Source organism: Sapajus apella, unplaced genomic scaffold, assembly GCF_009761245.1.
Source record: "Sapajus apella isolate SASKATOON/1434 unplaced genomic scaffold, GSC_monkey_1.0 scaffold21, whole genome shotgun sequence".
In the NCBI taxonomy this organism is placed as follows: Eukaryota; Metazoa; Chordata; class Mammalia; order Primates; family Cebidae; genus Sapajus; species Sapajus apella.
Window position 1 is genome coordinate 13,710,958 of NW_022436961.1, and position 24,184 is coordinate 13,735,141.

A 24,184-nucleotide genomic window follows, 5' to 3' on the forward strand; every position below is an offset into this window, starting at 1 on the left:
AAAGGTTAGATGTAGGACCACATGAGTAAACAAGTAAGTTAGATAAACTCCCCACATTCCTTAGTTTCTACCCTAATTTATTTAAGGGAACAAGGCTGCCTTCAGCCAAGTACTGTAATAAAAACCCTCAGGCCTTCCAAAAAGATTTGTGTATATTCTCTATAACTGAAATTTCTCCCACCAGCCTGATTGTACCCCCACAATGGACTGTAGGAGAAATCCCAGATTCTTTGGGGCTCCTTTGCTGCCTCAAACTCTCTTATACTCGAATCCCCCCACCCTTAGACACATTGCTGTCCCTTAAACTTGAGAGTGGCACCAACAAATCTCCAAATAGCCTGGACTGAACTGCAATTAGAATAATATTAATGCAGAATACACACACACACACACACACACACACACACACACACACATACATATATATATATATAATTATATAATATAATGCAGAATAATATGATGCAGAAAGAATGGGCCATTGAAAAGGTGAGGGGTAGTATCTTACAAAATATAATACAAAGGGCAGAATAGCCTGGTACATTCACGCTGACCAGGGGAAAGAAATATAGCATCTGAAGGATGCTAGTAGATATAATCACTAGAGTTTTAGGGTAGGATGTAGAAATATTTCACAGGGCATTTTAATAAAATTTTTCTCCAAGCTGGATCTGATTCCATGGCTGCAAATAATCTTCATATAAAAACTTCAATGACCAGGCCAGGTATGATGGCTCACACTGGTAATCCCAGCATTTTGGGAGGCCAAAGTGGGAGGATCACTTGAGGCCAGGAGTTGAAGACCAGCCTGAGCAACACTGGGAAATTTCATCTCTACAAAAAAATTGTTTTTAATTAGCCAGCTGTGGTGGCATGCACCCATAGTCCTAGCTACTAAAGAGGCTGATAAGGAGGATCCCTGGAGTGAGCCCAGGAGTGAGCTGCAGTGAGTATTGCACTCCAGCCTGGGCAACAGAACGAAACCCTGTCTAAAAAATTTAAAAAACAAAACACAACAAAACTTCAATGATTGACGACCTGGTGTGTGTAATTTTTAAAACCTTGATTTTAAAGCTTGAGTCTAGGAATGGAATATGAGCATGAATGTGCACAGGACTGCTAAGAGTCAGTTTGAGCATAGTAAAGGAATAAGAGTTGGGGCCCTATCAAAGGCAGACAGCTAGAAATCTTCACAGGGGATTTATGCTCAAGTCCAAGCCTCCTTTCCAGCCTGGCAGCTCCAGGAGCTTGTCCTGTCCTTAGCTTCCACTTCCTGCATAGCTAATCAGCCATGGATGGACATGAGTGGTCCAGTCACTAGGGAAAGAGATCCTTCTTGCTGTAAATACATGGATGGTGTGGCTTTGGTGTCCCCCTCTGTAAAGTGAGTTGTTGAAAGGACCTCTTAGGAAGTCTGTGAACCTGTGATATGGTTTGGCTGTGTCCCCACCGAAATTTCATCTTGAATTCCCACACGTTGTGGGAGGAACCCAGTGGGAGGTAATTGAATCACGGGGGCAAGTCTTTCCCATGGTGTTCTCATGACAGTGAATAAGTCTCACAAGATCTGACAGTTTTAAAAAGAAGAATTCCTCTGCACAAGCTCTCTCTCTTTGCCTGCCGCCATCCATGTAAAGATGTGACTTGCTCCTTCTTGCCTCCAGCTTTATCATGAGGCTTCCCCAGCCATGTGGAATTGTAGGTCCAGTTAAACCTCTTTCTTTGTAAATTGCCCTGTCTCAGGTATGTCTTTAACAGCGACATGAAAATGGACTAATACAACTGAATAGGGGAGGGTCCGATCCCAAAGCCTGATCATGCTCTGAGGCAACAAGCCCCTCTTTACAGACTGACACCTTGGCAGTCAGCCATTCTTCACCAGGTGTTCCTCTTCTCCATTCCCCAAGCACAATCCCGTCAGTGGTGCCCCCTGCTGGCAGGCATCTCTCACTCTGCAGTGCTGGGGTCCATGGCTGGCCATGACAGCAGGGCTTACCTGCCCTTGCCACTCATTTCCACCTGGCTGTGGTTAAGCCCCTTCACCTCTCTACAACCCTGAGTTTCTTCTGTTCTTTCACCTACACAGGGAAAATGCTTCCTCAGAACTTTCTCACAGCCCAAATGAGAGCATGTCTAGGAAAAGGTTTTAAAAGCACCCATCATTTTACAGATGTGATAGGCTGGTAACAACTCCATCAGCACATACTTCTAAAGATGCTCCACGTACACTCATCAATATAATGCAGATCACGTGAATATCCCCTTCTCAAGCCATTTGCTTTGAAATGGACAGATGTCTGAGACAGGTGGCCAGATGGCGAGAGATCTGAGGGTGACCTTATTTGTCTACCTTAGTGTTTTATTACAAAAAAGAAAAGTCTTGATTCACTTCCATGAATAAACCAAGTCTTTTCTCCTAAACATAAGTTTGTTTCTTATTCTTTTTGGAATATTGAAAATGACCATGGAGAATCTAATTCATAAAACATCTCCATGCACCTGAAGACGATAATAATGGTAACTTTCAATTTGCTCATCTGTATACAAATTAAAATTATTTTGATTCCTATATATCATTCCCTACATTTTACTCTGTATCCCATGTATCATTGTTTTTACTTCATTAGCTAACAGTTGAAAGCATTAGAAACTATTTTTACTTTACTTCTTCTTCTGTTTTTTTTTTTTTTCCGAGACAGGATCTTACTATGTTGCCCAGACTAGTTTAGAACTCCAGGCCTCAAGTGATCCCTCTGCCTCCACGTCCCAAGTAGCTGGGATTACAGGTGTGAGCCACCATGCCCATCTCTGGGCCAATTTTTCTTTAATACCAAACAGCACAATTTGAGAATCTCTGTTTTCTTACAACTCTTCTACTACCAGACTACTTAAGAGCTGTTCTGAACTAAAGGTGGGTATATTCACTTGCCTGGAACTTCTGCTTAAAATTTATTTATAATGTAGTTGTCCTAATAATAGTGTAGCTGTCCCAGTTGTCATAGTAGTAGGGTATTTATAATGTGACTAAATAAATCCCAAATATGGCTAAGATTCTAGAGGAAGAAACAAAGAACACTGAACTCTCTCATCCTTCCCACTGACTTCTCTAGAAGGTTCTGATGATTAATCTCCGTGCTGGATACCGTGTGGCCCCAACCTCTAAGAACCTTTGGTTTATGTCCTTAGGGCAGATGCACATACAGTGAAATATTGTTCACAATGGAGGGGGTGCTGCAAAGGACAAAACATGCTTATATGATGAATCTTGGCAGGAAAGCAACATAATTTCCTACTCACAAAACATTTTTCTCAGTCCACTCTCTCTGTGCCATTCTGAAAAAATCCGGAAATCACACCAGCGTTCTTTATTTTTAGCCCATCCAAAATTTCACTCACTTGCGGCGTGTGGGCAAGAAGCTATCTTTAGAACTATCAACCAAATGCATTGGAATCACAGATTATTAGGGCCTGGGTAACTCTCTACGTGATTTGTTTTTTTTGTTAGCTTGGGAACCCCAATATAGAAAACTCAGCTGGAATGGGGACCTAAAGTCTTGTCAAGTTGGTTTCTCCCTTTGTCTGCTGCTCAGACACTGTCAGGTAATCTTAGGTTTCTTTTTTCTCAATTTTCTTTTCCTTTTTTTTTTTTTTTTTTTTAAAGACAGAATTTTGCTCTTGTTGCCCAGGCTGGGAGTGCAATGGTGTCATCTCAGCTCACTGCAACCTCTACCTCCCGGGTTCAAGCTGTTATCCTGCCTCAGCCTCCCAAGTAGCTGGGACTACAGGCATGTGCTGCCAAGCCTAGCTAATTTTTTTTTTTTTGTAATATATATATTTGGAAGAGACAGGGTTTCACCATATTGACCAGGATGGTCTCGATCTCTTGACCTCGTGATCTGCCTGCCTCAGCCTCCCAAAGTGTTGGGATTACAGGTGTGAGCCACTGCACCCAGCCCAATCTTAGGTTTCTAAGGAGCAACTGGACAACCAGGGATCCAGGCCAACCCTATCATTTTGCAGATGAAGCAACAGAAGCCCCCAGGGAGGAAGTGACCAGCTCAGAACCTCCGGCAGTCACTGGCCAGGCCAGGAAAAGAATTTGTGTCTCCTGACTTCCAGGTAAGTGTCCTTTCCATGACACATGCATAAGATGTGGTTACAATGGAAACTACTTGTTTTCTGATCCCATTAGCCAGGTAAGTTCATCTGAGAAACAGGTGACTGTTGGGAAAGTTTGCCTACTGGAGGCATGAGGAAATCAAGTGCCTTCATCATAGCTAGACAATAGCTCTTTTCTTTGACTGAGAGGAGTATGAAAAGTACAAGGAGAAACAAGACTAAGAACAATTTCCTGGAAGTTACTCCATTATGGTTTGCTGTGGTGTGCTATCCAGAAAAACATTTGCCTGCCACTCCTTGCCTGTGTGACTTTGAGTGAGTCACTTGAATTCTCTGGGCCTTGGAAACTCTTATGTCCTCTGAAAGCACGGCAGAGGCTCTGTTCTGGCCATTGGACATCATGATGCTCTGTTGTCCTCCCCAGGTGGTCACACCCCAGATCAGCTCTTTTTTTTTCCTTCCTTGTCTCAGTACTTCTTATAGAGCCAGGATAGCCTTTAATGTTATGTGAGGGTTTTTTTGGATGGGGGAGGGAGAGGGGATAGGTATTTTGTGTATTGAATAATTGTCTTCTCAACTGGATATTTTTTGGGGCTTTGATTGTGTATTTTTGCTTCTTTTAACACGTATCTTTTAACATCTGCTCTTGTCTTACTTATAACGCAGGAACCCAGACCCCTGCAAAGAGTCTTACACTGGTGTCTCCAGAAGTTTCTGAGAGCCTTATATGTGCTCCCATACAATTAGTTGAGCCATCCTTGTCTCTTATCGCTGTTCCAGGACTCTCTGCATAGACCATGACATCTGCCTGGCATCACTGGCACTTCCACTGGGCACTGCTGTGCCCTCTTGTCACTGTCCTTACCAGCTGCAGAAAATGACTATAGTCGCTACCTGTATTTTCTTTCTTTCTCTGATGTTTGTGTATGTGTATATTTCCAATTTTCCCCTCCCTTTCCCCTACTATTTATTTATTCCCCAGGTGAGTGGATATCTAGCTAGGATTGTGACCGGGCTAGAGAAGGAAGAGACATCACCCAGAGCTGGAAGCACTGACCATGAGACATGGAACCTCTCCTCCTGCAGGGAAGGGACAAATTTTCATTTGTATAAGGGCTAGTTGTATAAGGTAAGAGCATATTGCTGCTGTTATCATTTAAAAGTTTAATTATGGAAATAAGGGTGTACATGGATATTAAATAATAAAAAAGGTGGAATATTGTTCACTCAACACCTATCTCAAGCCCCTGAGCTTGCCTTTCTGAGCTACAGAATAGAAAGCTAAAATTAGATTTCCTGATTCTTCTTCCAGCTAGGGAGCTTCCTTGAGAAATGGTGTAGTACAAGACCTGAAATTAAGATTCAATAACATGGGAAGGCCTCAAATAGCCTCATCTCAAGTCCCCTGCCCACTCTGCTATGGTAGATAAGGTCCCCTAAGCAAACAGCACTCCTTGTCATGGAGACCAGGCCCAGTGTCTGCTTCTCCCTGAGTGGTGGGCTTCAGGCCCCTGCCAGCACACAGAAATATTCAAACAAGCCAGTCGCATCCACTCATGGGAACCAGGCCTCACCTCACCCTCCTTTATTGCAAAGCTTGCCTCCCACAGACCCTGTTTGTTCACTGTGCTCCCAAACAGAATCTTCATATGGCCCTGTATGATATGCACTGTCTTCCTCCCTGGACAGTGAGTGTATATGACTAATAAACTGCTGTTTATCTCATCTGTCCAGTGCTGGGTGTCATATGTTTGGCCATTCCCATAGCACAGAGGGCTAGGGAAACCGTCCCTCATCAAGTACCTGAAGAAGAAGTGATTGGAATACATGGCTCCACCAAATAGGTGTTGTTGCACGAGATTTCAGGACAGAAGTAACAAACATGGGAGTAGTGATGTGGAAAGTACAGAGACAGAGGCATCTGTTCTTCTAGGGGAGCAATGGAGAAAATGTTAGTGTTCACCACGGAATACTTTGCAGCCATGAAAAGGAATGAGATCATGTCTTTTGCAAGACATTGCATTTTCCCACTTATAAGTGGGAGCTGAATGAAGAGAACACATGGACACAGGGAGGGGAACAACACACACTGGAGCCTGTTGGGGGCAGGGGGAGGGAGAGCATCAGGAAGAATAGCTAATGAATGCTGGGCTTAATACCTAGGTAATAGGTTGATCTGTGAAGCAAACCATAGTGGCACACGTTTGCCTATGCAACAAACCTGCACATCCTGCCCATGTACCTAGGTACTTAAAACAAAAGCTGAAGATAAAAGAGGAAATGTTGCTTTTCATTCTCTTAATAATATTATAATAATTTGGTTGCAATGGTAGATGACAACACTTCAGTTTCTAGTAGAACAGTCTTGCACTGCTGCTGGGTGTTTCTCTTGGCTCTGCTATATCTGGCTTCCCTTTTTCCTGGCTACATAGAATCTTACACTGGTTCTCTGGATCTTTAGAGGCTCCATAAACTAAGTGAATATATTTTCATAAACTACTTTTTACTTAAACTACCTGAAGTGGATTCAGATGTCTGTAATTAAAAACTGGATGATACAAGTGACTTAACAACACAGAGTTTTCTTTTTTTCACAGAACATAAAGTCTGGAGGCAGATGGTTGTGGGATGGTGCAGCTATCAGGTACACGTTAGCGTCACTTTGCCAGGCACCTTCCATCTTTCTGCAAAGCATTTGTCCTCATGGCTGCAAAGGTGGTTGTCTACATTCCAAACAGGAAAAAGAAAGTGGCATGGGGAAAAATACAGATCTGTTTGCTTCTGCTGTGTAACAAACAAACCTCTAAATCTGGTGGCTTAAAACAACCACCATTCTGTCAGATGAGTGGTTCTTCAGCTCTCCTTAGTTCAGCTGGTCTCGATGGGGCTCACTCACACATCTGCAAACTGCTGGAGGGTTGGCTGGAGGTTGGATGATCCTGTATGAATCATTCATGTGTCTGGTTGTTGACATACTATTGGTCAGAGAGACAAGAGTTATGAGGCCACATGTCCCTTATCATATAGCAGGCCAGCTCTGGTGTCTTCACATGGCAGTTTCAGGTTTCCAAGAACAGCGAGAGAAGGGAATCTCCATAATGCCCTCTGTTTTTGTTTGCATCTTGTTTGCTATTGTACCATTGGCCAAAGCAGTTCACAAGACCAAGCCCAGAGTCAAAGGGTGAAAAAATAAACTGCCTTTCAATGAAAGGAGTTGCAGAGTCAATTCCAAAAGTATGACAAAGGGAAGAACATGTGGCCATTCTTGCAATCTAACACAGAGAGGCACCAAATCAGGAGAGCAAAACTGTCCTGGAAACCTCTGCCAGACCTCTATTTCTCATTGATCAGAACTGCAGTTTGGCCTATGATCACCTTTGTCGGCAGGAGAGGCTGTGAATGCAGTGGGTTTTTTTTTGGTTTTTTTGTTTGTTTGTTTTTAATATCTGGGTGTTTCTCCTTCTGGAACAAAGTTGTAGCTCTGTGAGTAATGGGGTGAGGGAATGGGAACTGGAGTGAATGTTAGCAATGTCTGCCTTGCGTAACATGAGGAGCTAGAGTGGAGCCACTTCTGTGCAACTGCACTCTCATTCTGTTTTCTATGGAAGGTATGGTGGGGACTGATGCCATAGTCTCCACCATTCAATGGCAGAAGCTTTGTAACTATGTAGCTGTCTTTTGAGCTTTCTGTGATTGGTTCACCAGAGCAACTCAGACATCATAGTTGGTCAAGCTTAGTGTCTGTCCTCTTAACACACAAAACACGTGTCTTACTATTACCTCCTCCTCCCCTAAATAACACCCACCAAATGCACGGCATGAATGCTAGACCATGGTAGAAGAATGAGCTGCCATTGTGGTGCAGTCCTGTTCATGGCACAGGCCCTGGGGCTGATCATGGTTAGTCTGGCTTGTCATTGTCAATCCTGCTGTTTCATAGTCATGAGACACAAAGCACAGACAACTAACAGCCCATTGGCTCAGACGCTCCTTATGATCTATAGAATCTGTGTTCTTTTGTACAGGAATCCAGCTGCTTTCTTTGTGTGCCCTTTTGAAATGTTCTTGAAATCGGGAGACAAACCTCTGAATGAACTACATCTGAACTTTTAAAATTCTTTTTTTTTCCTTCTTGGTTAAATCTCAGTGGAGCCGGAGACAATCATAATTTTCATGAACACAAGCTAAAGGTTTGTTGCCTGTTGAGCAAAGTAGCTGCTTCCTATTGCAAAAGAACTGATTCCTATTCTCATTGTGTTGGCGTTTTCATTGAAATTTCCATTATCCTCTTCCTTACAATGCAGTTATAGATGGAAATTGTCCTGACTGTGTTTCTCAAGCAAAATGTCTCCCGATTCAAAATATGAGAATGGAATAGAAGAGGGAGAGCCACATTTCTCCACATATAGATCATCTTGGTAAGGAAAAGATATATATTTTTTGTCCTGGTGTTCATAACCATTTTACATCAGTATTGCTAGCTTCATCGGCCACACAGGAAAATAATGGATTAAAATAGAGTCGTGGTGGTGGATGTAGAGGTGGTAGTCTCTAAAGATGCTCTGGTAATAATGGCAACCTGTGTGTTAGGGGTCTCCTCTGAGCCAGGCCCCACCCCAGAACCCATAACTTATCCATGCATCCTGGGAAAGCTACATTCACTACCAAGTGGCCTTTGATTGGTGTCATTGGAAAAGTGGGAGGACAGCCCTGTCATTGCATGGTGGTGCCAGTTCTAGCTCTGCCACATGCTAGGTGACCTTGGCCAAGGAATTTATGCTCTCTGAGCCTCAGTTTTTTTACCTGGAAACCAAAGTAAATCTGTTGCTCATGATGCCTTCCCTATCTTCCTTCTTCAGAAGCGTAGCAATGGAGCGAATGCATTTGAAAGTGCAATGTCGACTAGAAAGCTCTATTTCAACATAAGAAAAATGGATTGCCAAAGGTCATAGAAAAAAAATTGATGGGTGAATCCGCCACGTCCAGTACAACCAAGTCAAGTCAGTTTCCTCAGAGGATGGTGCCAACCCTGTACTCTCAGCCTCTACTGGAGAAAGGAAAAGTGAGCATTAAGCCTTGTCTTAGTCCATTTTGTTGTATTGCTATAAAGGATTAATGGAGGCTGGATAATTTATAAAGAAAAAGAGTTTATTGGGCTCATGGTCCTGCGGGCTGTACAAGAAGCATGATACTAGCGTCTGCCTCTGGTGAGGCCCACAGGATGCTTCCATTCATGGCAGATGGTGAAGGGGGAACAGGCATCACATGATGAAAGAGGGAGGAAGAGAGAAAAAGCAAGTGGTACCGGGCCCTTTACAACAGTGAGTTCTCAAGGGAACTAAGAGAGCGAGAACTCACTCATTAAAAAGAGGAGGGGACCAAGCCACTCAGGAGGGCTCCATCCCCATGAGCCAAACACCTCCCACCAGGCCGCACCTCCAATATAGGGGATCACATTTCAGCATGAGATTTGGAGGGCACAAACATACAAACCACATCAGAACTCTTTGCTTTATGCAATGGTAACTACCATAGCCACTATTTTCTAGTGAGCCAAGCAAAGTCAATCATGCATTATTTCATATAATCTTTGAAACAAAACTGCTGTGATTATATAGGTAAAGATATTGAGGCTCAGAAAAATTAGGTAATACAATATCACATATCACAACACTAGTAAGTAGAGGGGCTAGGTTTCTAGTGCAAGCTTGTTTGACCCCAAAGACTATGTTCTTAACCATCATCAGTTATTTTTACTGGAGAAGAATAAGAAACTCACTCTCTTGAAAGGTAAATATCTGTGGTAGAAAGAGACTCAGAATTGCCGAGAGTGCAGCTTAGCCTGACCCAACAAACTAACCTCCTCTCTACTTTATCTCTCTTTGGAAACAAAGTCTTTAAGGAACTTTTTTCTTTCAAAATCACCTTGAATTGAGTCCTATTTTTGCAAACATTCATTGAGTGCTTGTTAGGTATTAGGCATACATTCTGTGTGTGTGTGTGTATAAATCTACTTAATCCTTATGACAATCTATGAGGAAGATACTTTTAAAAAAATTTTACTTTAAGTTCTAGGATACATGTGCAGAACGTGCAGGTTTGTTAGATGGGTATACATGTCCCATGGTAGTTTGCTGCACCTATCAACCTGTCATCTAGGTTTTAAGCCCTGCATCATGTATTAGGTATTTGTCCAAATGCTCTCCCTCTCCTTGTCTGCCCATCCCCTGATAGGCCACGGTGTGTGATGTTCCCCTCTCTGTGTCCATTTGTTCTTGCTGTTCAACTCCCACTTACGAGTGAGACCCATGAGAAGATACTATTATTGTTGCCATTCTAAGGATGATAAAACTGAGGCTGAGGAGGGGTATGACACTTGTCTCAGGTGACAAGGCTATCAAGTGACAGAGACAGATTCCAACCCGGGCTGTCTAACTTCAGAGCCTGTCTGGTACATGCTATGCACAGTAAAAATGTTTGAAAGAATACACACCAAATTATTAGCAGTGATCTCTGCAGATCTGGATTTGGATGGGAAATGCGGAGATGATGGAGACTTTTACTTTATTTTGTCTTTACTTAAATACTCTGTGCTTTTTATTTTTATTTATTTATTTATTTTGAGACAGGGTCTTACTGTGTCATCCAGGCTGGAGTGCAGTTGTGTGATCACAGCTCGCTGTGGCCTCAACCTCCTGGGCTTAGATGATCCTCCCACCTCAGTTTCCTGAGTAGCTGGGACTGTAGACATGTGCCACCATGCCTGGCTCATTTAGGTTTTTATTTTTTGTAGAGACCAGGCTTAGCCATGTTGTCCAGGCTGGTGTCTAACTCCTGCACTCAAGCAATCTGCCCACCTCAGACTCCCAAAGTGCTGGGATTACAGGTGTGAACCACCACTGTACCTGGCCACTCTGGACATTTTTACATTGTGTAAATATTTGTATAATTTAAATGTACATATATTTAAATATCTTTTGCAGTCAATCTAATTTAGAAATGAACTAAAAATTATTTATAGTGATGGGACTGAGATTTTCTAGGGGATTCCAGAAATCTAGAAAAGATGGCAAGAGTGGCATGGTTGTGATGAAGCTGGACTCTGTACTTATCAGGTACATCTGGCGCCTCCAGGGCAAAGGCTTTCCTCCCCCAGCCTTGATCCCGGTGCTGCGCCAGCAGGCAGGCAGAGCAGTGGCTCTATGGCTGCATTATGTGGATTTATATCCACTCTGAACCAGAGGGCAAATGGGAAAATGTAAATTTTGGCAGCTGCTTTTGTGGGCACTGACCTCCAGGGACTCATTCAGCCCCAGACCTCACACTGGGAATGATTTCCCCACATCCGCTGTAATTTATTGACAAGAGTTGTTTCTCTTCCTGATACTGAAGGAATTGCCCAGCACAGTTTTGAACAAAGCTCCACATGGGTCAAAGAGATGCACTGAATCATCATTTCCTCACACCACCAGCCCTGCCCAGGGTCATGTTTTTCCCTCCATACTTTCTCATTTTTGAAGACACTGGCAGCACAAATCATCCGCAGACATTTTCCATTGTCCTCTTGCCAGACTGAAAGAAAGGCAAATCCCCATCTCAGTCTTGACCGAGCATTATTCCATGCTGTCTCGTCGCAGACAAATCTTTTTGAGATAAGCATTTCCCATGTTACATGATGGTAACTTAGAAATATGGAGATTTCAAATTGCTCTGTCCCAAATGTCATAAAAGTAAACAGACTGTATCTTTCCACGTTTTGGACAGACTAGTGAAACCACAGCATATTATCCTGAGTGTTTTCAGATAATTTCAAGGTATGCTTAGGTATGGCTGCTTGTCCAGGTTAATGATAGTAAGCTCCTTTTTTTTTTTTTTTTTTTTTCTGATGGGAACAAATAATACCATTTGAATGTTTCTCAGAGTGTCACCAGGTGTTCTGTAAATGGTTCTGTGGTCTGATCAAAACCATGTTATGTCTCACCCAACCCTTGTGGAGGTTGTGATCATCCCACTGGTGACTTTATTCACAATAGTTACTGCTTCCTGGAGTCTTTCAAGGTGCCAGGCACGGCTCTCAGCACCTTTGCCAATCCCCGCAATGACCTTGCAAGCTTATATGAGTGATCATTTCCATTTCACTAATGAGAAAGAGATTCTGAGAAGTTAAGGTCTCCCAAATAATACATCACATAATTCATAGAGGGACCAGCTGGGAGTTTTCCTTCACATTGTGAAGGTTCAGGATCAAACACTTAAAGGAACAGACTATCCACAAGTCCTCTTAGAATTTGAGTTCTTCCACTGTTTGGCTTCTCTCTGGCCCCCTTCTTGGCGTGGGACACTTCAGTATGTCCTGCAAAGCTCCCTGGCTGTGCTCACACTGTTCTTTCTGTCTGGAATTATCTTCTTCTTTCCTTCTGCCCAGGAGACCTATCCACCTTTAAGACTCAGCTCTACCACATCGTCTAAGACCCCATTACTGTCTCCCCCACATATTCTACCCAGTACACGCTATAAAGTTGACCATACCAAAATCCATGGATGCTCAAGTCCCTGATATGAAATGGCATGGTATTTGGTATCTATGCATATTCTCCCATATACTTTATTTTATTTATTTATTTATTTATTTTGAGATGGAGTCTTGCACTGTCGCTCAGGTTGGAGGGCAATGGAAAGATCTTGGCTCACTGCAATCTCCACCTCCCAGGTTCAGGCGATTCTCCCACCTCAGCCTCCTGAGTAGCTGGGATCACAGGCACCCACCACCATGCCCAGCTAATTTTTGTATTTTTGTAGAGATAAGGTTTCCCCATGTTGGCCAGGCTGGTCTTGAACTCCTGGCCTCAGGTGATCTACCTGCTGCAGCCTCCCAAACTATTGGTATTACAGGCATGAGCCATGGCTTCCGGCCATCTTATATGCTTTAAATCATCTTTAGATTTCTTATAATGCCTAATACAATGTAAATGCTATGTAAATAGTTTTTATACTGTATGGCTTTTTATTAGTATTATTTTTATCGTTGTATTGTTATTGGGTTCCCCGCTCCCAATGTGTTCAATCTGAGGTTGGTTGAACATGTGGAAATAAAGGGCCAGCTGTATTTGTTGCATGAATGGGTGGACAGATGGAGGGAAAGATAAGTGGAAGGATACTTTCTAGAGTGTAAAGGAATCAACATATACACAGTTAACAATATTGCTTACAGACAGTACATTGTATCTTCTTTATTCTTTGAGAATAATTAATCCTGCTCTAGAAGACAAGAAAAATAATGGATGCAATTCACAAGAAACAGGAGATATAGGTAATGAATAAAGAAATAGCATATGAGACATAAACTATGCTAGGTATACATAAGTATGTCAGTAAGCTGTGAGACAGGTGAGACATAGAGTTACCAAGGCAAGTATCACTGAACATAGGAAGAAAGGACCAAGAAGTAACACGTATTCATAAGTCTCCAAATATATAGGAAGAATTTGACACTCAATATTCATGAACTCTTAACTTGGCACCCACTAGGGATGTCTCTTCTGTGTCACATGTTCCCTGCCCAAGAAATGTAAATAAAACTCACTGCTGCTTATCAGGCTGATTGGCAAACTAGAGCTATTGATCATGGGACCTGCCTCTGTCTCTCTGATAGAGCTATCTTGTGTGGGCTCCAGTCACCTTCTATTTACCAAACTGTCTTGCTTGAACCTCACATCTCATCTGGGTAACCCACCATCAGTGGGAAAGGCTGATGTAGCAGGGAGAGAGACAGGATTGCAAGCATGGTGTAACTGAGGACCGGGTAGTGCGGTTCCTCCACCTGACACACACTCTTGTTAAGTGTGTGTTTCCTTTTATCCTATCTCTGCTGCTTCCTCTTAATTCTTGCTGTATGTTTTAAGTGCATTGCATAAACTATATATATTTCAAGCATATTAGTTGGGTCTGAGCCCCTCTGTTCCATGACCTCTGGCATAACTTGCTCAGTTGTGTATGTGGAGACTGCAATGCATCAAGGAAATTTCCCAAGGCAAATACATTTCCCAGAAACACCATATTTATTCACTAGACCTTCCCTCTTTGGCAAGCCAAATTTGCCATGGCTATCTGCTAGACTGATCGCTATTTCCTCTAATTACTATAAGAAAAAAAAATCAAGGTACTAGAGACCTCTGCATCCAGAGCTCACAGCAGTAATGCTGAGATTATAGATACAATAGACACTCAGGCTGGAGTTGTGGCCCCATTGTGTATGCAAAACCTTTATGACACATCTTAAAAGGAAAATTGCCTGGCTAAGATGGTTTGTTATGAAGTGATGCAACTGTGAGATGCTCTGAGTCTTTTCTCCAAGAATGAGTAGTTAATTTTATCTTTTTTCTCAATGTCAGGGCAATATAAACTCCCACTAAGATGCTTTTGTTGAATTCCACAATCGTACCCTATATAGGGAGTTGGAATTTCTGTATATGTGGACCAGTAAAGAGATGATGTCTCACCAAGTGGGATATTGGCTATCTGAGTCGGTTCCTCATGTGTGAGGTTGTTTCAGACTTTCATTGTTTTTTTAATTTTTATTTATTTATTTTTTGAGACGAACTCTCCCTCTGTCACCCAGGCTAGAGTGCAATGGCATGATATCAGCTTACTGCAACCTCCACCCCCCAGGTTCAAGTTATTCTCCCACCTCAGACTCCTGAGTATCTGGGACTACAGGCTTGTGTCACCATACCTGGTTAATTTTTGTATTTTCAGTAGAGACTGGGTTTCACCATATTGGCCATCCTGGACAAGATCTATACTAAATCAATCTGTAGAGCCAATGGTTCTTTTCCCTAATTCTATCAAGTGGTCCCTTTAAAATAAATTTGTTGAGCATCATATTGTAACTGAGCTTGTGAAAGTTTAAATGCATCTCATAACAAGATCTCCTGGTTCACTAACTGCAAAAAAAGTAAGAATAAGAGAAAATGAAAAAGTCTCCATTTGATCTCATATATTGAATTTACTTTCCATCTTCAACAATGGAATGATATTCAATTTCCACTAGAAGAGCACTTTGACATCTACAACCTGGAGGATGTATAATGCTGGGAAAATAGCCTTATAGGGCCGTAGGGACTGCTGATGTATCTGTGATCCTATAAAACTGCTTGTGGGCAATGCATAACAGAGTCAGGGCTCCATTTTATATGTTGGTGAAAATAAATAGCATATGCTGTCACTTGGGACTTTTTATCCTCAGATCTCCAAGGATCTGGAATACTAAGACTATATACAAAGTCTCCGTTTGGTCTCATGGTTACCTATTTACAACACAACTAAAATGCCTGCAGCTGGGAAGAAGGCCTGCACATGGAGCTCCTTGTGGCCAGCTGCTGATGTAATGGGATGCCCTAGGGAGCTGGCTCCTCCATGGACCAGAAGAAAAAGGTTTGCACCAGAGCCTGAGCTCCCACTTGCCTGTACTCACCAGGAGTGTGACACCCAGACAGACCAGACCCTCTGGCTTCCCAAAATGGAACCCAGTACTTGACTCCAAGCACCACACATACCTTTGTATGAAACTGGAAGTGGTGACTACCTGCTCATCTCCCTACCCACCACCTCCCCTACCCAAAATCTGCCCAATCACGCTTCCCAAACTTGAATTATCTTCAAGGAGTCTTCACTCAGTCTAAGAAATCAGTCATAAAATTGAAATATGCTGGAAGAGGCAGCTCCTCATCTTTCCATCACATTAAGATGCAAATGGCTGACATCAAATGCTCTCCTGACAGCCGGTTTTGCTGGGGCACAGTCGGGGCTATGCGAGGGAAGGAAAACACAGAAGTGGAAGCGGAGATCTTAAACAGAGGTTTTCAACATTTATTCCTGCTCTCATTGTTCAGAAATTCTTTGGACTGTGGAAGCAGTGCGGGGAGAACGAGGAGTCCACTGGTTACATGTTCTTCCCTCTGTCAAGTGCTCTGCTTAGGCTCTAAATTTTATAGCCTCCTTTTCAATCTTGCTATCCTTTGCCTTCCCAGGGAGGTCACTTGTGAATGACCAGATCTAATGTGTACAACCTGACCTGTTTTCCCCTTGGATAGCATCTTCCTCCCTCACTGTCTTCTTTCTTCCTTTGGGATATCACTTGTTTGCGGGGATTTATGATAGAAATTTTTACTTTGTTTATACAGAGAATGCCACGACTTCTCAGGAAGTGAGTTAGGCCCCTGTTATTCCTGTTCTAACAGCGTATGGATGGGAATAAATGAGGGAGTGTGACTTCTCCACCTGCTGTACCAAGCAGAGAAGAGGGCTCTGTGGTCTTCTCTAAGCTGAGCCTGTGGTTGCACTTCTCAAGTGCAGGAAAGGTCAGTGAAGCGGACACCACCTTTCTGCCAGTTTTTTTCTGAGAACGGTGGTTTTATATCTGATTTCATAAAGCTGAAGAAATCAGCCTCTGCCAGGGCTGGCACTGGAAGCATCAGTTCTCCAGTTCTTCATGTGTTTTCTTCCACTTTGTGCCATTTTCTCTCCTTCTGGAGCATTTCTTCCTCTTTCTTTTCGCATACGCATTGCCCTACCTTCTCTTGTCAAATCATGCTCACAGAATATGACCTTAAACACGCACTTGGTAAATTATAAATCACTGGAAAGAGCTTTGGCTCTCCCCTCTCCCAGGGTATTACACTTTAACAAGGATCAAAGGCTTAAATTAAAAGAATTAATTTCTCATTGGGGGATCTAACGCAGCAATATAGGAGAATATTAAAGGAAAGGTACCAGCAGGCCTCCCAATATCCTTGAAATAATATACTCAGAAGGTGACTTGAAAAGGGAGAATTGAAGTTTTGGATGATTCTTCATTATGCCCTGTCTCTGCTGTGAAGTTTCTAACATAGAACCATTTGTATCCCTCACTCTTCTAAAGAATTCATCTAATCCATCTCCAAGATACCGTCTGAGGCCCTACTGGAACATTCCTGATTTGTGTTCAATCAATAGATCAAAAATCAGATAAGTCACTATCTTCCTAGGCAAGCCAACTCATTGACAGACATTCCCAAATATGAGTAAGTTTCCTGTTCCATTTACTCGCTGGTCTTTAACTCATTCTTAATGCCTTATGGGTACATCTACCTTCTCTTGCATATGATAGTCTTGCAAAGAGCTGAAAACAACAGTCACATCATCAATGCCTGTTTTATTCTTCTACAAATTGGGAGTTGTTGAGCAAAAAATCCACAGTGGGGATATACCTCTGTGGTGATGGCTTTAAAATGTGGCCATAAATTAGATATATTGTTATCCTGAGATAGTGATATGGTTTTTCTCTGTGTACAAATCTCATGCTGAATTATCATCTTCAGTGTTGGAGGAGGGGCCTGGTGGGAGGTAAATGGATCATGGGGGCAGATTTCTCCCTTGCTGTTCTCCTGATAGTGAGTGAGCTCTCATGAGATCCAGTTGTTTAAAGTGTGTAGCACTTCCCCCTTCTCTCTCGGTCTCTCTCCTGCTTTCCCATATTAAGAAGTGCTCACTTCCCCTTTACCTTCTGCCATGATTGTAAGTTTCCTGAGGCCTCCCAGTCATGCTTCCTGTACAGCCTGCAGAACGATGAATCAATTAAATCTCTTTTCTCAATACATTACCCAGTCTTAGGTAGTTCTTTATAGCATTGTGAGAATGCACTAATAGAGTCTATTGTTTTCCCCCTTTGAATCTGAATGGCTTGCTACTGCTTTGGCCGACAGAATATGGTGAAGTGAAGCCATGTACCTGTCACCTTGTTTGCTAGAACACTTGCTCTTGGAACTGCAAGCTGACAGAGAAATTCAACTATCCTGAGCTGCTATGCTGTGAGGAAGCCCAAGCACAGAAAGAGGCTCCAGTAAGCAGTACCAGCTGATCCCAGTCTTCAGATCATCCCAGCCAAGGCACTAGACATGTGAGTAAAGAAATCCCCAGATGATTCCAGCTGTCAGATATCTGAGTCACCTCTAACCATACCAGTTCTACCAAATGAAACTCCAGATATTATAAAGACAGATCATCCCTGCTGTGCCTTGGCCAAATTCCTGAGCCACAGAATCCATGAATGTAACAAAATGATTGTCATTATACACCATTAAGTAAGTTTGAGGTTGATTCATTACACAGCAAGAGATAACTGGAACAGAGATCAACCACTAAATCACTTTGGCCATGACCACTTCCACCTAAGAGTAACTGTAAGGTTTATTGCAGAGGTAAAATGAGGAAACTGAGGCAAGTATAAGAAAATGAGAAGCTAATTTATTCAGCTCCTGGGCAAGGTTCTGTGGTCCAGGAAGGGGCCAAAGAAGTCACACTCGGCTGTTCAGGGCATGGGGTTTTATGGGGAGGGAAGGCAATTGATTGGCTATTGTGGAAACAAAGTGAAGAAATTTCATTGGCTGTTGAGAAACAGTAAATGCATGGAGCTAGCTGCCATTGGTAGGTGGGTGGGACCTTGGGTAGGTGGGCCTTGATTGGCGATTGGGGAAACAAAGTGAAGGCAATCTTATTGGCTGTTGAGAAACAGGAAATGCATGGAGCTAGCTGCCATTGGTAGGTGGGCGGGACCTTGGGTAAGTGGGCCTGCCGGGCGCGTACAGGGCAGACTGCTACCAGGCAGGGTGTGGTGGGGCCTCTTTAAAAAATTTTTCTGCAGGGTTTTTCAACAGTGGGCTGGGGGTTGGATGCATAGTTTAGTGCTGAGTGTAGGCTTGGGTATGGTATGTGGAGGTGGGTGTGGGGAAGTCATGTGGTGAGGCCAGATAAGGAACTTGGGTGATGACGTAGTTATCAGGCGCGGAGAGAGATGGATGTGTCCGTTTAACCCTCTGCAAGGCAGCTGGCCTTACATTCCAACCTTTTTTTTATGATACAGGATGTGGCTTCTTTCTGGCTACTTCCTGCTGAACAGGGGGGGGGTTGGGGGGGGGGTCAGTTGGCCGGTGCCTCAGTTGTGAGTTGGACGTAGGGGTGAACCAGCATTTGATTTACAGCTGCCCTGGAAATTTCCCTCATTCGAGCTTGTAAAAACCTGAGGGAAAAAGGGGCTAGTATTAGCAAAAGTCAAATTATGATAATGGGAGTGACGATAGAGGTTAGCCAGGTAAGTATGGGGGACTGCCACCAGTAAAGAGGCTGGTATGCTTTGTTTTCTTTGGAGGACTTCTTGAAGACGATAGAGAGTGTTGACATTTTCTTCCACTAGACCGGTTTCATTAATGTAATAACAACATTGTACCTGGAGAAACAAGCAGGTACCTCCTTTTTCTGCTGTTAACAGGTCTAGAGCCTGCTGATTTTGGAGAGTTACCCAAGTTAGTGACGTGATTTGTTGCTGGAGGGATGCCAGAGAGGTGGCTGATGCCTCAGTGGCCACCCGGAGTTTGTCTTCTAGTTGAGCGGCTGAGGTGACACTGTAGCCCAGGGTGCCATTCCCTATTCCAGCTGCTTCTAGAGAAGATGGTAAGGAGAGGCCAACCACTATTGGGAGGAAGACTGCTTGTTTACTCTGGTGGTTTGGGGATGGAGTGACATGGGACAAGAACTCAGCTTGTCCATATACTTCTAACTGTGGGACCAAGGTGGCTGGCACACAAGGGAAGGGAAGAGAGGTATCTATAACTTTGGTTAGAGTTCCATTGCACCAAAAGTACCTCCCCTGGAGGCGCATAAAGAGTGGAGGCTACCTTTACCGTAATATTGCAGTTGGAGTCGTTGACGGTCCCGTAGCAGAGAGAGAGACTTTGAGAGTGTACCTTAAACAGGGGGATGTCTGTTAAGGGGGAATTAGGCTGCCCTGTAGGCGATTGTGACAGGTTGAACCCAGTCTGGAGGGGAACTGCGGCAAAGGGGGGATTGTTGAGGGAGGCACATAAAAAGCAGTTGGTGAAATTTGTGGATTTGGCTAAATTTAACATGTTGATACCTTGTTGACCTAGAGTTAGCCAGGAGAAAGGTTCAGAGGTGTTCTTTAAGGGTTTGAAATAGGTAAGATGGTATTGCCTAATGAGTTGAGTCGGTCTATCTCCGCTGGCAGAATGCGGGTGTAGCTCCGAAATATTAGCCATGTGCCACTAGGGTATCTATCTGCATGTAAATTGTATATTTTACCTGTAGTTCCCTTTTCCCAGTGACTGTTCCGGGGGTCACAGATGGCAAGTTGCACTTTGCCTTTGCCATCAGTGCCGAGTATTTTTCCTGTGATTCTGTGCATGACACAGGACCTATATGGGCATCCACCATAGGTGGCATTCCACCAATGACAGTAATCTTTGGTTTGGTCATACAAATAGCATAAAGCTGCGTCGTGCCAGCTGCCCGTGAGGAGAGTGCCTGGGAGGGTTTTGGCCTTTGATGCTTTAAATTCAAGTACTATGGTCGACTGACAGCCTGCAGGTAGACAGTCCACTTGGGCAAGGTATTGGGTTTTTTTAGTTTTATCTTCTGTCCAGGATTCCTGAAGATAAAGGCGCCAGACGTATGAGTTGGCTTTAAGAGGAGATATTAGAAGGGTTGTTAGGAGAAGAATTTGAAGGGCTAGGGGGTGACTGCCAGGGACAACGCGTGAGGCGGAGGCGAGTGGGGCCCAAGGGTTCGGACATCCACTGGGCATTTTTGGGGGCCAGTTTGAGGCGGGACACATGGTACCACGGGGCATGACCTAAGAGTTTAGCGGCAGTTGGGGTGGTTAGGATAACGATGTGGGGTTCAGACCACCTGGGCTGTAGAGATCCTGGCTTAAGTTCCTGGAGGAGAACACTGTCACCTGGCTGGAGAGGTGTTGCTGGGTGGGAATCCTCTGGTCCTGAAACCACGGGGAGAATACGGTCTGCGTGTTCCCTGAGTAAGTGGTGGAGGAGAGAGAGGTAGGGGAGGTAGGAAGCTAGAGGAGGTGGTTGTACTGGGAGATTGTGAGAGACCAGAAAGGGCTGGGCATACAACAACTCAAAGGGCCTGAGACCCGTTGGCTCCCATGGGGTGGCTCGGACCCGGGCTAGAGCAAGAGGTAGGAGTGTGGGCCAAGAGAGCTTTACCTCGATGGTAAGCTTGGTCAAATGGTCCTTGAGGATGCTGTGAGCCCGTTCAACCTTACCCGATGACTGAGGGTGGTAAGGGATGTGTAGTTTCCAGGAGATGTTGAGAGACTTGGTGACCAGCTGGACCACCTGAACGGTGAATGCTGGGCCCTTGTCCGACTGGATGGTTACGGGTAGGCCGAAGTGAGGGATGACTTCCTGAATCAAGAGGGAGGCCACCGTATCCGCGGTTCCCTTGGAGGTAGGGAAGGCTTCAATCCATCCAGAAAAGGTATCTACAAAGGTTAGGAGGTAGTGAAGTTTTTTGTGAGTGGGCATATGAGTAAAATCAATTTGCCAGTCTTGGGCCGGTAGGTTGCCACGCATTTGGTGAGTAGGAAACTGTGGCCCTAGGCTTCCTTGAGATGAGACCTAAGAGCAGGTTACATATGCCTTTGTACCTGCTCAATGGTCTGTTGCAGACCAGGTGAGAAAAAAAAAGGCTGCACAAAGCGGTGTAATGCCTTGGGCCCTGTATGTAGGGATTGGTGGATTTCTGTAATAATTTTCGAGGCCTGTTCCCAAGGAAGGGCGATCTTATTATCTAAGAAGATCCAGCCCTGATCAAACTCAGTTCCTCCTCTTAATATGAGGGCCTGCTTTTCTGAAGGCGAGTAGTCTGGCAGCATGGCCATGGTGAGGAATAGAACTGGATTGGGGGCTAGCTTGTTGCTGGTTAAGGATTTTGCGGTGGCATCCGCCCTTGCATTGCCCTGAGAAACGGTATCCTGCTGGGCCTGGTGTCCTCGGCAGTGGATGACAGCAACCTCTTTGGGCAGTGACAGAGCTTGCAGGAGGTTAGAGATTGAGTAGCATTGATTATGGGGGACCCTTTTGTAGTAAGGAATCCCCTTTCTTTCCAGAGTGGCAGTGGGTAATAAGAAAGGCATACTTTGAGTCGGTATAGATATTTACTCGCTTTCCCTGTGCTAACGTGAGAGCTCGGGTTAAGGCAATGAGTTCTGCCTTCTGTGATGTGGTTCCATCAGGGAGGCAATGTGCCTCGAGGGTGGCTGAATCTGTGACTATTGCATAGGCTGCTTTTCGCTGCCCCTCGGCTGTTATTATGGAACTCCCATCTACATACAAAGTGAGGTCTGGGTCAGGTAGGGGTAGATCGGTCAGGCCCTCTTGAGGTTTAGTAAATGTATTTATGAGTTCAGGACAGGAATGGGCAGGGGAGGGAGAGTGAGACGGAAGAGGAAGTAAAGTAGCCGGGTTGAGTGGAGAAGTAGAATGGAAACTGACTGAAGGATTTTCAATGAAGAGCAAATAAAACTCCTGTAAGCGAGAGGGTCCTAGATGTGTGAGTGATTTGTGAGAGAGAAGGTCGGTTAGCCGATGAGGAGAGAATACCAAGATGGGCTGGCCTAAGGTAAGTTTTAGGGATTCCTTGGTTAGTTCTGTTGCCACTCCCAGGCAAGGTTGCCATCCTCTGACCATGGGGTCAAGCTGTTTTGACAAGTAGGCTACAGGACAATATGTGGGGCCCAGGGGTTGAGTTAAGACCCCAACTGCTATCCCGTTTTTCATCAGTGAACAGATGGAAGGGGCAATGGAGATCCGGCAGTTGAAGTGGGGGTGCCATGGACAAGGCTGTCTGTAGGGTTTTAAAGGCCTGTTTTACAACCCCTGGATGGGAGAGGGGTCCCATAGGTGTGTCTTTAGCCTCCACATACAGGGGCTTAGCCAGAGTGGCAAAGTTAGGTATCCAGTGATGGAAGAATCCCACAAATCCTAGAAAGGAGAGGATTTCATCAGCCGTCTGTGGGGGCTGTAGTACAAGAAGTGCCTGCTGGCGGTCTGTTGTTAAGCTCTTAGTCTTGGGGGTGAGGTGAATGCCCAAATAGATTACTGAGGTGACTGACAGCTGTGCTTTAGAGGGGGATACCCAGTACCCCCGAGACCCAAGAAAATTGAGGATAGCGGTATGTTGCTGCGACATAGGGAGGGGCTACAAAGTAACAGGTCATCCACGTACTGGAGAAGGAGACTGGGTTGAAGGGGGCAAGAGCTGAGGTCAGTCGCTAATGTTTGCCCGAAAATGTGGGGGCTGTCCCTAAAGCCCTGGGCCAGGACTGTCCAGGTTAACTGTTGTGACAGGTTAGTGTCCGGATCGGTCCAGGTAAAGGCAAAAAGGAAGTAAGACTCTGGGTGAAGGGGGATGGTAAAAAAGGCGTCCTTGAGGTCCAGAACTATAAAATGAGTGGTTGCGGAGGGAATGTTGGATAATAGGGTATAGGGGTTGGGGACCACTGCGTGGAGGGGTACCACCGCCTCATTGATAAGGCATAGGTCTTGGACTAGGCGGTAGTCACCGGATGGCTTTTGGACCAGTAAGATAGCAGTATTACAAGGAGAACTGGTGGGGATAAGGAGTCCCTGGGCCAAAAGTCGAGTGATGATAGGTTTTAGGCCTTGAAGGTGGTTTTTTGAGATGGAAAACAGGATGGGAGGGAAAGCGGGTAGGGTCTTTGAGAAATATTTTAACTGGTGTGTGATGTGTGGCCACCACAGGCTTAGAGGTATCCCATACCGAGGGGCTAACTACCTCAGGAGGGATAGGGGGTTGAGGTGAGGGGTTATGACTGGGTGCATTACCAGTTAGGGTTAGTACTAGAAGATGGGTGGGGGACGGGGTTGGGTGTGAGGGGCCGGTGAGTTGGAGGGTGGCCCTTAGAGTTTGGAGGATGTCCCATCCTAGTAGGGGAACTGGGCACAAGGGCATGATCAGGAAGGAGTGAGAGAATGGGTGCCCCTCGAGGTTATAGGCTAAAGGAGGAGTCTGGTTGGGACAGGAGGGCTTTCCATCAATTCCCATAACTGACACCTGGGAAGGTATGTTAGGTTCTGAGTAGGAAGGCAATACAGAATAGGTAACCCTTGTATCCACCAAAAAGGAAATGGACTTACCCGCTACCTGTAGCGTTACCCTGGGCTCGGCAAGGGTGATGGGGTCTCCGAGT

The 24,184-nt window shown here is 44.5% G+C and overlaps 1 long non-coding RNA gene across 1 annotated transcript; it reads right to left on the minus strand.

The window, feature by feature from the left end:
- Nucleotides 1–4,226: 4,226 nt before the first annotated feature.
- On the minus strand, nucleotides 4,227–23,373 carry LOC116558385. The gene is made up of 3 exons (XR_004271981.1): nucleotides 23,162–23,373; nucleotides 12,422–12,428; nucleotides 4,227–4,238 (listed from the first exon to the last, which is right to left on the minus strand). It is a non-coding gene; the product is annotated as an uncharacterized LOC116558385 (long non-coding RNA).
- Nucleotides 23,374–24,184: the final 811 nt, after the last annotated feature.